Here is a 13,379-nt window from a genome sequence, read left to right on the forward strand (position 1 = left end):
ACAAAAGGGAAGAAGTAAACAAAACATTGGTAAGAAATAAAAGAAATTATAATTTGTTTTAATGAAAACAAAAAAAGAAGATAAATAAATAATTCCTAGCTTTGTTTTTCGGCTGGTAGATTTATCAACATTGTATTTTAGGCCTCTTTCTGTGTTTAAGAGAGAGAGAGAGAGAGAGAGAGAGAGAGAGAGAGAGAGAGAGAGAGAGAGAGAGAGAGAGAGAGAGAGAGAGAGAGAGAGAGAGAGAGAGAGAGAGAGAGAGAGAGAGAGAGAGCGAGAGAGAGATTAAGAGAACTACTGTTTAAAATCTTAAGTACACGAAATGCAGTGTCCAATTTCAAAATATTCCAAATCGACAACCACATACAGGAAGTAAATAAACTTTGGGGTGGGGTGGGCAGGGCCGGATTTAGACGTGGGGTGGGGCACTTCAGGTTCGGGGACCTCTCTACATAGAAATGAAATTACATGACAGATAAAATAAATGAACTAATTTTATAATTATTACTTTTTTTTTTATAAAGGAAGTCTGGGGGGGGGGGGGGGACAAATGCCCCTTTGCCCCCTTATAAATCCCGAACTGGGGGTGGGCAGTGTATCTGCCAGAACTTTTTTTTTTTTAGTATAGCACTATGGAAATGAATGCAACCATAGTCAACAGGGGTATGAGTGCCTCCCCCAGAAAGAAACTGGGTTAACTTTAGGGTTAGGCTTAGGGTTGGGGGGGGGGGGGTCAGCGGTATACCTTAAGATTTACTACCGCTCTCAGCTAGAACACCTCCAAGGATAGCATCGAGGAAGGTACGGGCTGAACACCTTATCAGCATGAACAGTCCTACCAGTGCGGACTCTGCTAAGGCGCACTCACTCCCCCTGCCCCCCCCCCCATCCCCCGCCCATAATGGCGGTTACTGCTGTTGTTGGAGCTTAACCAGACAAGCGACGGAAGTTGGCAGAGGACTCCGGTTCGAAGTGGATCCTACAGGTCAACAGGATCCGACCCCAGTTTGCCAAGCTACTAGCAGGCGACACTTCGGCAACAGCTAATCTCATCGCTGGATACTTCCCAGATTTGTTTAAACATTTTCCACCTGACATCCACAACGGAGACCGTGGGATCCATAGAACCACAGTCCTATCAGTGAAGCCTACAGGTCCATACGATCCGACCCTAGTTCCCCAAGCTGCTAGCAGGACCGGCACCAACTTACATCACGTCTTACCGACTCATTGGGTGCAAGACCATTACACATGTATAGTTCTGTCTCAGTAACCAAGGGGCGGATCCAGCAATTTGTACGGGGGGAGGGGTCACAAACATTCTAAAACGGGCAATTTGAAGTTGTTGAAGGCATATGAACCGAGTTCCCAAAAGGGGGAAAAATTGGAAGGGGTTTCGGGAGCATGCTCCCCAGAACGTTTTTAAATAAAGATGTCCAGAGATTTTGTGGATGAGGATTTTGTTTTTAAATTAATTAACATGGACACTTCAATCGGGAAGAAGGGGTCACGGGACCTCTGTGACCAATCCTCTGGATCCGCCAGTGGTAACTAACTAACCATTAACTCACTGTTTTGAACGGGGGTCTGTAAAGCCCAGTGGTAACGCGCTTGTCTGATGCATGGTCGGTCCAAGATCGATCCCTGTTGGTGGGCTGATTGGGCTATTTCTCGTCCAAACCAATGCACCTTGACTGGTATATCAAAGGTTGTGGTATGTGCTATCTTGTCTGTGTGATAGTGCATATAAAGGATCCTTGTTACTAATAGAAAACTGCAGCGAGATTCCTCTATAAAAATAAGTCAGAATGTTTGACATCCAATAGCCGATGATTAATAAATCAATGTGTTCTAGTGGTGTCGTTAAACAAAAAAAAAAACTGTTCTAGACAGCCAAGAGAACTGTCCAGGATGGTGTAACTAAAGAAATCTAAAACTCCTACGAATGTGCGTTATAAATTTCCAGAATAAATTATTTCGTGTCACATACGGTTATGGTACATCGTACATTTGCTTTGCTTTACACGGTTCAAGACGTTAAAATTAACACTGGCCTCGGTGGTGTCGTGGTTAAGCCATCGGACATAAGACTGGTAGGTACAGGGTTCGCAGCCCGGTACCGGCTCAGAGCGAGTTTTAACGACTCTATGGATAGGTGTAAGACCACTACACCTTCTTCTCTCTCTTACTAACAACTAACCACTAACGATTAACTCACTGTTCTGTAAATATATTTTTTCGATTGGTGCAGATCATGATCCGTCATTTTTAATTGAAAAAAGTTAAGTTTGCCGGCTATCTTACTTTCAGTGCATGCGCACTCCATATGCGTGTTCTTGTCTGTTGTTGGACCGGCCTCGGTGGCGTCGTGGTTAGGCCATCGGTCTACAGGCTGGTAGGTACTGGGTTCGGATCCCAGTCGAGGCATGGGATTTTTAATCCAGATACCGACTCCAAACCCTGAGTGAGTGCTCCGCAAGGCTCAATGGGTAGGTGTAAACCACATGCACCGACCAGTGATCCATAACTGGTTCAACAAAGGCCATGGTTTGTGCTATCCTGCCTGTGGGAAGCGCAAATAAAAGATCCGTTGCTGCCTGTCGTAAAAGAGTAGCCTATGTGGCGACAGCGGGTTTTCTCTAAAAAAAAACCCAGTGTCAAACTGACCATATGTTTGACGTCCAATAGCCGATGATAAGATAAAAAATCAATGTGCTCTAGTGGCGTCGTTAAATAAAACAAACTTTACTTTCGTCTGTTGTTGGTTCGAATGTAAAAACGTCAAAGTTTGTAAATAAATGTATCAATTTCTCGATTTTATGGGCTCTTATGACTTTGAGATTGATTGTAGATAATGCTAAATGTGTAATACTTGTAATGGTTGTCTTATAAACGACACAAAGGTGTTTTTGTGTGTCCCTTGCCTGGTAAAAATCTGACATGCGTGGGCTGTACCATTGCTGCTGCTGCAAGGGTGCATGAATGGTGTGTTCTGTGCATTCCGTGGGGCCTATACTACAAACTTGTCTGAGGTTTTTCGTTTATTATTTTAGTTTTTATCGACATTTGCGAAAAAGAAAAACAGTTTTGGAAATAACAAAAACAATATATTTTTACTGTGAATTTAAATAAAATTATTTCAACAATTATTTTTTAATTTTTAAAATAGATTTTTCGACAATTAATGGTCGATTTTTGAGCAATTTTTATGGCCATTTTCATAACCATAGCAACCACAAAGTTCAAATTAAAATTACTATGTTGTAAATATATCAAATATAAAAAAACGCGATATTTGACATTTTGTGTGAAATTCACGAAACATGCCCTCAGCCCTCCTAAATTGACACATTTTAAAACGTTGTATGAATTTTTTTTTATTATTGCAAGGGAGTAAAGATTAAAATGCCTGTTACACAAACATTCATCTCTGAATGTCAAAGTGCAGAAGTATTGTACTGTACAGCACACAGTAAATATTGTATGATTACACCCCTTCTCTGTAGTGGTCTAGTACGGCTCTGTCGCAGACACCGGCCTCGGTGGCATCGTAGTAGGCCATCGGTCTACAGGCTGGTAGGTACTGGGTTCGGATCCCAGTCGAGGCATGGGATTTATAATCCAGATACCGACTCCAAACCCTGAGTGAGTGCTCCACAAGGCTCAATGGGTAGGTGTAAACCACTTGCACCGACCAGTGATCCATAACTGGTTCAACAAAGGCCATGGTTTGTGCTATCCTGCCTGTGGGAAGCGCAAATAAAATATCCCTTGCTGCTAATCGGAAGAGTAGCCCATGTAGTGGCGACAGCGGGTTTTCTCTCAAAATCTGTGTGGTCCTTAACCATATGTCTGACGCCATATAACCGTAAATAAAATGTGTTGAGTGCGTCGTTAAATAAAACATTTCTTTCTTTCTGTCGCAGACAGCGGGATAACTATAGTAATGTCGTCGATAATGTATTTCATATTAAACCGACAAGTAAATATTTTGTATATATCTAGTTTATGATACATAAATACAATGACATAAATAAATTTAATATCACACAAATTAATATTAATATATTTGGGGATAATAAGTGAGAGGACAAATATACGATGACATGTACTAATTATTATTACCGCCTGGAAAACTATATGCGGCATTAGGCTAGTTTTAGCAACGGCAAAAACCGAAACACTTCCTGAACAAAAAACTGCAAAAAGGTTTGTTTGGCTTTGCTTATTTTTATTTTGTTAACACTGTCTTGATCTGCTTTACACAGTTTTGAGTCTACGCTGACAACACTAATGGGCGTGATGTTACTAACGAGCTATTATAATATCGCAAACTGTCAAAAACCGGTAGAAAATGTGATATTTTTCATTCCGAATGCCCGGGTACATTGGCTTGTCATTACATTGTCAAAAGTCAGTGTACACATTGGTTTAGTTCTCCATGTGTCGAGTGTACACTTTAGTCAGTTGTTGGCGTGAATTATAACCATCCTTATTCCCTGTTACGGACTTATAACAGAAAGGAGTAACACTAGCAAATATAGCTATTTTTGGTAACACTCACATATATTGGATATTTCGGTTCAAAGTTCATTTCTTGGACAATGCACGTTTCCAACGTCACAGGCTCAAATCCCCTGGTAGGATTAAAATTTAACAGGAAAACCGCCATGGTCGCCAGCAGGGCCAGTTGACAAAAACTCTTACAGACCCTTTTTAAATTCAACTAGCCTTCCAATTATCACATTGAAATTTAAACTAAAATCAAAACTAGAATGTTTCTTGTTTAATAACTATGTACTCACCTCACTGGCGTAGGAAGAGGGGGCAAGGGGGTCATGTGTCCCTCCCACTTTTCAGATATTTTGCTTTATATTTGCTTTATAATAGTGTAAAAGTGTGTAAATATAAAAGTGCCGTCCCCCCACTTTTTTTGGCACCTTTTAAGCCACTGTACCGTAGATAGTCCTTTTACGTCAACAGAAATTGAAAAAGAAATATATCCAGTATAAATAAAAATGTTTCTTTAAAAGCTTCCATTAAATTATACATATTAAATCTCATTTTTAATATAGGGTTGAAAACAAAATGCTAGAACAGCCAAGGTATGTTGTTTGACTTGCATTTTCTCTAAAGTAAAATATAATGCTGTACAAAAAAACTAAACGTAGAACTGCGCGTGCTGTAGTAAACTAGTGTGGGGTGGCAGTCCTCTTTTGGCGATGCAAGAGAGTTGGAATAAACTGTCTGGGATGCAAGAGAGGTGAAATCCCCAGCAAATGATTTCCTCTGGAGTGGCTGTTCTCTTATAGACGAGGTACTGGAAGCATCCACTATTTTGCCAAATACCCATTGAATTCTGCTTTGTGCAGAGATACGGTCCTGATCATGTATTACAGTTTTGGCATTCAGATTACCTTGGATGTTCCATCAATTGCCTTAAAACCTGTATGAGAAAGAAAAGAGTTAACCTATGCAGTTTTATGGTAATTTGTAAAGAATTTTTGTTTTAATTTACCCTGAACTTTTACCCACAATAAAATGTTATTTGAGATGGTATGGGCTTAAAACTTAATAAATTAATATGTTTTTATATGAGTATTATCTTTATTCATTGTTTTGGCGCTGTCAACATATAGACTATGTTCTATGTCTTCTGTAGATCGAAAGTGGGTGTTAAAAGTCGGTGGCTGCACAAAGACAGGTGAGAAAATCGACCGCGACCATACGGTCCGCGCAACCAACCACTTTTAACATAGACTACGTTCTATCTCTGTAAAAGCCATAGAACATAGATATAAACATAAAATTGACAAATCATTAAAACATAAATATAAATCATGAAACAAAGCTTTACTGAGACAGAGATATTCGGTCTACGTCTTCTGCTGCCAGATCTGTAGTGTGTTTTGTCACATTCGATTCAGTTTCAGTGTGTATCTGTTTTTTTAACTAGTACCAGTAGTATATTTTTTACGTAACGGGGACAACAATGGGAATACAATGGAAACGCCTCCAGTACAATGGATATGCACCTCCGGAACAATGGGTCCCTGCCTCCGGAACAATGGCGATGTCACCTATTGTTCGCCTCTAGTACAATGGAGACGGCTCCTATTGTTCGTCTTTAGCACAATGGCGATGTCACGGATTGTTGACATTAGTACAATAGAAATTCACATATTGTTCGCCGGTATAATGGATGTCAGACACCTATTTTTACGATGAACTAGTTTCGAGTTTTATTTATAGATACTACGAAATACGTGGTGAAACTGTTTACTTTGAATCGTGGATGGTTTTTAATGATTTATTTATAAATACGTGGAAAAGCAGGTTTTATTTATAGTTGTGTACTTGAAATGTAAATATTAAGCTGTCTGGTTTCATTTTAATATGACGATAATACCGTTCCAATTTTTTTTTCTCGAATATCATCTAATTAAATTAAATTTCAGTTAAAACGTTAGACCGACGTCAAGTTTCCTGTTAAAACTGACAAAAATAAGAGTCGTAAACTTCTAAATAACTGATAATGTTACATGTGCAATTTACTTTAGAGCGCATCATTACGTTAGCAGAACGTAAGTAAATATTGTTTAGCTATAAGAACGTGTGTCTTTTTATATGTTTTGTGTCGTTTAAGAAATGAACAGTCAAGATATACTACGACCATGTGATACAGTTGTTAAAGCAATATTGGTTTCAACAAACAGTTTGTTGAAAAGTCGGTGAGCGATCCACGAACATCAGTGAATGGGGTATATGATACGTGAACGTTTACTTTGGTGGCTATAAAGCAAACATTTGATGTGAACACAGTGTGTGTGTGTGTACTGCTTGATTTGTCTGGCCATGTCAGAACGTACAATGCAATGGCGATAATCTAGGGTCCGTGCGTGTGTGATTTCTTTTTTATAAATGGAAACAAGCTGTCTACTGCGATTTTTTAATCATGTAAAATATGTTTTTACATGCTGTATTGTATGTGAGAAAAAAAAACACCAAGTACCATTAAATCAAATTTATATAGAATACCGTACAGAAAGTACATTACAAGGGAATAAAATGTTTTATTTAACACATTTGATGAAGGACCACAGAAACCTACTGTCGCCATTTCATAGCTTACCCTTTAATATATATATATATATATATATATATATATATATATATATATATATATATATATATATATATATATAGTAATATATTTGTTATCACTATTGGACATAAAGTGCTCAACACAATGTTAGTGGAGCAGGTACACTAAATTTTTAGTATTCACTAATAACTCATTACTCGGAGTTTCAGGCTCCTCGCCTTCATCAGATGAGTGTTTATAATTGTGACAGTTAAGGTGACGTCACGCTGTGTGTACGCGGCGGTGCGCTCCTGACGTCATGGCACGTCAGTCGTGAGACTCTCGGCTTGTTGCTGTGGCGGCATTTTGATATGAGTTCTGTCCTTTTGTTGAGTAGCTTGTCTCCTTTTTCAAATAGTATTGAGAGCTTCTCCTCGATGCACAGGTTGCATTGTCCCGAGCTGCGTTTCCGTGTGTCCGATTTCCTGACGATTTCCCAATTGATGTGATAGGCGGTTTTTTTTCGTTTGAGTTCCCAGATGTATTTTGACAGTTCTGTCTCTTTTTCATAGCGTTCATATTTGAAAGATTTAGTGTGGTTGTTAAACCTCTCCTTGAATGTACCTCCAGCAAGACCTATGTATGATCTGACAGTCTTACCAGATGCCACGTTTGCCCGGTATACGAGGGAGCTAGTTTGGCAGTTGCCGTTCAGGGGGCATTCGTTCTTCTGTCTGCAGTTACAAGACTTTTTTTGTGCGGGATCGGTTGAGCTCTGGGTGATTTTCGTGTTGTGGCTTTTGATTATTGCTCCGAAGTTTTTCATGCAGCTGTAGCTGATTTTCAGGTTGTTTCTGTTGAACAATGTGTGGTACTTGTGATTACTTGGGAAATGCTTGGATATCAATTTGATGAACACGCTACCGACGTTTGTCTTCACATTCTTGCTGAATGGGGGGTTGAACCATGTGATTTTTCTGGGTCTTTTCCTTTTCTTTGTGTCTGGTTGTTCTCTATGTTTAGGCGGGTCGTATTGGATGTTTACTGTGTAGCCACTTGCCCTCAGCGCTTTGTTGTACCCTAGTGCAGCTTCCGCGAAGTAGTCTTCATGGGAAGACAGAAGGGAAATTCGTTTGCCGATTGATTTTGGTATTTGCTTCGTGATTGCGGGTGGGTGGTTTGAGCTGACGTTGATGTAAACGGGTTGGGTTCGTTGTTGGGTTTCCTGTAGGGTTTGTGGGAGTCAGTTTCAAGGTTCAGGGTGGTGTCCAGATAGTTGACTATTTTCAGGTTGGTCTGGATGGTGATCTTTAGGCCAAGATCTTTGAATATTTTGATGAGCATTTTCCTCATTCTGTCTGCTTGGCTTCCTGAACTTCTGCGTAGAACTGCTAGACCGTCATCTCTGTACAGTCCGACGTTCATGTTGGAGGTATTTGTTTGAATTGTGTGTAGGATGAGGAGTCCTACTAGTTCGCACACTTCCGCTCCATCATATCCGCCCATGGTGACGTCGAATGCATTGGGAGTGTAATTTTTCACCCATGGCTGTTCTTTGTTGTCAAAAAGTAGTGATTTTCTTGCATGCATGATAGTTGCGTATTCTATATCTGGGATGACTGTATATTTCTTCGCCCATTTCAATGCCTTGCCGAGTAGTTCAGGTGTTATGGAAGGGTAGAAGTCCACAATGTCGAATACGAGGAAGGATAGTTCTTTTTTATCATGCAGAGCTGAGAACCATTCAAGTACAGCGGAAGTGTTTCTCCATTGGTTCATTTGCGTCTTGAGTCGCGTTTCACTGTTTATTCGGTCTAACATAATTTTGCTGATCCTACCGATTTCGCTTTTTGCTGGATTGATGAGTCTGCAACTTGGATTAGTGGCAAAATTGTCCTTATGATCTTTCAAGGTGATGAATGCTCGGGTCTCTGCCATCTTGTCTATTCTGTCACGTATTCCTAGGGCATTGCTGACGTACTCGAACTCTGTGTTGATATCTTCGATTGTTTGGTCGTCTGCATGTTTGTACTTCGTTGTAATGTTTTCTGTTAGCATTTTGTCATAAGTGTCCACTTCTAACTTGTAGAAGTTTCTAGTCTAGTGTACAGAGATGACGGTCTAGCAGTTCTACGCAGAAGTTCAGGAAGCCAAGCAGACAGAATGAGGAAAATGCTCATCAAAATATTCAAAGATCTTGGCCTAAAGATCACCATCCAGACCAACCTGAAAATAGTCAACTATCTGGACACCACCCTGAACCTTGAAACTGACTCCCACAAACCCTACAGGAAACCCAACAACGAACCCGTTTACATCAACGTCAGCTCAAACCACCCACCCGCAATCACGAAGCAAATACCAAAATCAATCGGCAAACGAATTTCCCTTCTGTCTTCCCATGAAGACTACTTCGCGGAAGCTGCACTAGGGTACAACAAAGCGCTGAGGGCAAGTGGCTACACAGTAAACATCCAATACGACCCGCCTAAACATAGAGAACAACCAGACACAAAGAAAAGGAAAAGACCCAGAAAAATCACATGGTTCAACCCCCCATTCAGCAAGAATGTGAAGACAAACGTCGGTAGCGTGTTCATCAAATTGATATCCAAGCATTTCCCAAGTAATCACAAGTACCACACATTGTTCAACAGAAACAACCTGAAAATCAGCTACAGCTGCATGAAAAACTTCGGAGCAATAATCAAAAGCCACAACACGAAAATCACCCAGAGCTCAACCGATCCCGCACAAAAAAAGTCTTGTAACTGCAGACAGAAGAACGAATGCCCCCTGAACGGCAACTGCCAAACTAGCTCCCTCGTATACCGGGCAAACGTGGCATCTGGTAAGACTGTCAGATCATACATAGGTCTTGCTGGAGGTACATTCAAGGAGAGGTTTAACAACCACACTAAATCTTTCAAATATGAACGCTATGAAAAAGAGACAGAACTGTCAAAATACATCTGGGAACTCAAACGAAAAAAAACCGCCTATCACATCAATTGGGAAATCGTCAGGAAATCGGACACACGGAAACGCAGCTCGGGACAATGCAACCTGTGCATCGAGGAGAAGCTCTCAAAACTATTTGAAAAAGGAGACAAGCTACTCAACAAAAGGACAGAACTCATATCAAAATGCCGCCACAGCAACAAGCCGAGAGTCTCACGACTGACGTGCCATGACGTCAGGAGCGCACCGCCGCGTACACACAGCGTCACGTCACCTTAACTGTCACAATTATAAACACTCATCTGATGAAGGCGAGGAGCCTGAAACTCCGAGTAATGAGTTATTAGTGAATACTAAAAATTTAGTATATATATATATATATATATATATATATATATATATATATATATATATATATATATATATATATATATGTGTGTGTGTGTGTGTGCGTGTGTGTGTGTGTGTGTGTGTGTGTGTGTGTGTGTGTGTGTTCATAATAGTTTACAAAAAAAAAAGAGTTTTTAAACCAGAGCAGATAGGATTATATAGATAGGCGAGGTACTGGGCGGATGTATTTACACCCAGCAGCTAGTATAAAGGTGCCTGTTGCATATAATAATCTTCATTTGTGTAAATGCATTTGAGATGAGCAAACAGTACTCTTGGATCATTGTGGCGTACCCCCGTGGTGAATCGGAGCGAGTGTTATCGGAGGGTTCGCAGTGGTATAAAAGCAAGTCTGAAGCTATTGAGTCACTCAAACGTGTCGCACGTGGTGTCGACATTCCAGACTGCTGGGGTGGCCCGTACTATTTCATAGTAAGGAGATCTGCTTGCGTTGTGAATTATGACAGACTTAATTAATGAAATTTTGAGTTACTTGAAACTTTTCAAACCGAGACGGGCTCTGTTGATTCACGCATCACTCGCACAATCCAAGGCGTTGATGGAAGTGGATTAAATATGTTCAGGCTTCAGTTGAACAAAATTCAGCATGGGATCAACATCATGCCCTGAGTGTGGGAACAGTTTTTCCAGACATGATAATATGCAAAGGCACCGGAGACAGATGCACCGGCCAGACACCCCTCCTCCACCTCCTCCTCAATTACCCCCATATACTCCTCCTCCTCCTCCTCCTCCTCCTCCTCCTCCTCAAAGGTCTTTGTCAGCGACACAGTTAGCAACTTCAGGATTACCAGCTGAACAATATGGGGAGCCTTTCAAATTTACTATCCCGTCTAATGCTGTTTTTGTGGGCCCAAGTGGATGTGGGAAAACTATGTTTATGTATCAAATACTCCAAAAAGGACTCATCAAGCCGACACCTAACAACATCATATGGTGTTACACAGAGTGGCAGCCGCTTTACAACACTATTCGTGAAAGAATGCCCCAAGTGCAGTTTGAGAAAGGTATCCCCTACAACTTACAGGACGACAATTTCTTTAATGCACGCAACAACAATGTTTTAATTCTGGATGATCATATGACCGAGGCCAAGGATGACAAACGCATCTCTCAGTTATTTACAAGAACTTCACATCACAAGAATGTAACTAATTTTCTTCTGTTACAAAACTTGTTTCCAAGAGGCAAGGAGTGACGTGATATTGCTCTCAACTCTCACTACGTGACTTTGTTCAATTCACCCATTGACAGACAGCAAGTGAACTTGTTTGCGAGAAGAATTTACCCCAGTAATAGTGATCGTTTTATGTCAGTTTATGAGACTGCTGTTCAGAAACCTTACGGCAATCTCACGATCGATTTGCGACCATCAACTCACGAGAATAACAGACTTAAACCCAATATTTTAGACATTCCAGCACGGATCCAACAACTGCAGTCCACTCAACCCACAGACCACGGAATTAAGCATTACAGTAATACTTTAAAAGACGTTTCTTCGCCGCCCGACAGTCAGATTCCTTCAGATACCCGAGCCGTAGACACTGTTAAATCATTTTCTGAAACCGGTAGCAATTTGGGACAAGAGGAATATACTGACGAAGACTTGGGCGAATCCAGTGACGAAACAGGTTCATTTATTATGGCTACTGCTTGTACCGATTGTGGCATTTTGTTTGGTAATATGACTGACTTACAACGCCATATTAAAACGTGGTGTCCTGAGAACGAATTGGTACAACCCCGAAAACGCACCAAATACCATGATGAAGACACCAACAGTCATGACATTTTTAACTCGCAGAAAGGTGACAGAAAACACATGTTTGATAAACGAGATCATGATCTGACTATAGAATGGCAGAATATCGGCTTACAACGTGTGTGGGGTCGTGTTCGTGCAAACCATCTAGAAGACATGAAACTCAGACGTAAGAAATATCAACAGCAAGGAAAGACACAATAGTGGATAGAGAGAAAACTAGCGCGACTGTGGGAACATGAATTAGTCAAAACACTGATTGTTATCATTGAATTTACAAAGTATTTTTCAAAAGCACCTTTGTTTCGATTTATATTCGATAGTTTAAACAAAACAGATCCTAACACAGATCACACAGTGATAAAGGACAAGATCAAGCTACTGTTGAAACCCATCATGAAAGACATTATACCACATGTAGACCTGACAGAAGAAGAAGAAAGCGAGTCGGAATCTAATCATTCAGATCTTTCTGAAATGAGTGAACCGGAATAGCATACTTAAGTTTATTCTATACATTTTTATGTTCACAGTTACATAGACCATTGGCCAGTCCGGACATTAAAAACAGCATGGTTGTCAATAGGAAGCGACCAAAACTCATTCACATAATCAAGTCAAATTCGGTAATGGTAAAGAATGGAAAGAAGAAACCAGTTGTTTTGTTTCTGAAGAGACAGGCAGACCTTGGTCCACCCGGGAAGAAATTCCTTTAAAACATATGACCGAAGTGAACGTTTGTAAATGCACAGAATTAGATGTAACATGTATTTTTCGCTGTTGTTTATTTTACAAATGTAATAAATTGTATGTACTACTAATCCAATAAAGTACATTTGTTCATGATATTGAATGAATTGTTATTTTGTCATTGAATACAGATACTAAGAGTAGTGGAAATAAGTACATTTAAAAAGGATAACTGGGAAACAAAGTTGTGGTGGACTTACGATTTTGTGTGTGTGTGTGTGTATATATATATATATATATTCTAACAACACCACTAGAGAACATTGGTTTATTAATTATTAACCATTGTTTTCCATTAGCAACACTGGATCTTTTAGATGTAGGTTCTCACAAACAGTAAAGCACGTGTATGTCAAAGCCTTTGATATACCAGTTGTGATTTACTGGTTGGGACGGAGTAACCGCAAT

Source organism: Gigantopelta aegis, chromosome 5 (assembly GCF_016097555.1).
Source record: "Gigantopelta aegis isolate Gae_Host chromosome 5, Gae_host_genome, whole genome shotgun sequence".
Taxonomy (NCBI): domain Eukaryota; kingdom Metazoa; phylum Mollusca; class Gastropoda; order Neomphalida; family Peltospiridae; genus Gigantopelta; species Gigantopelta aegis.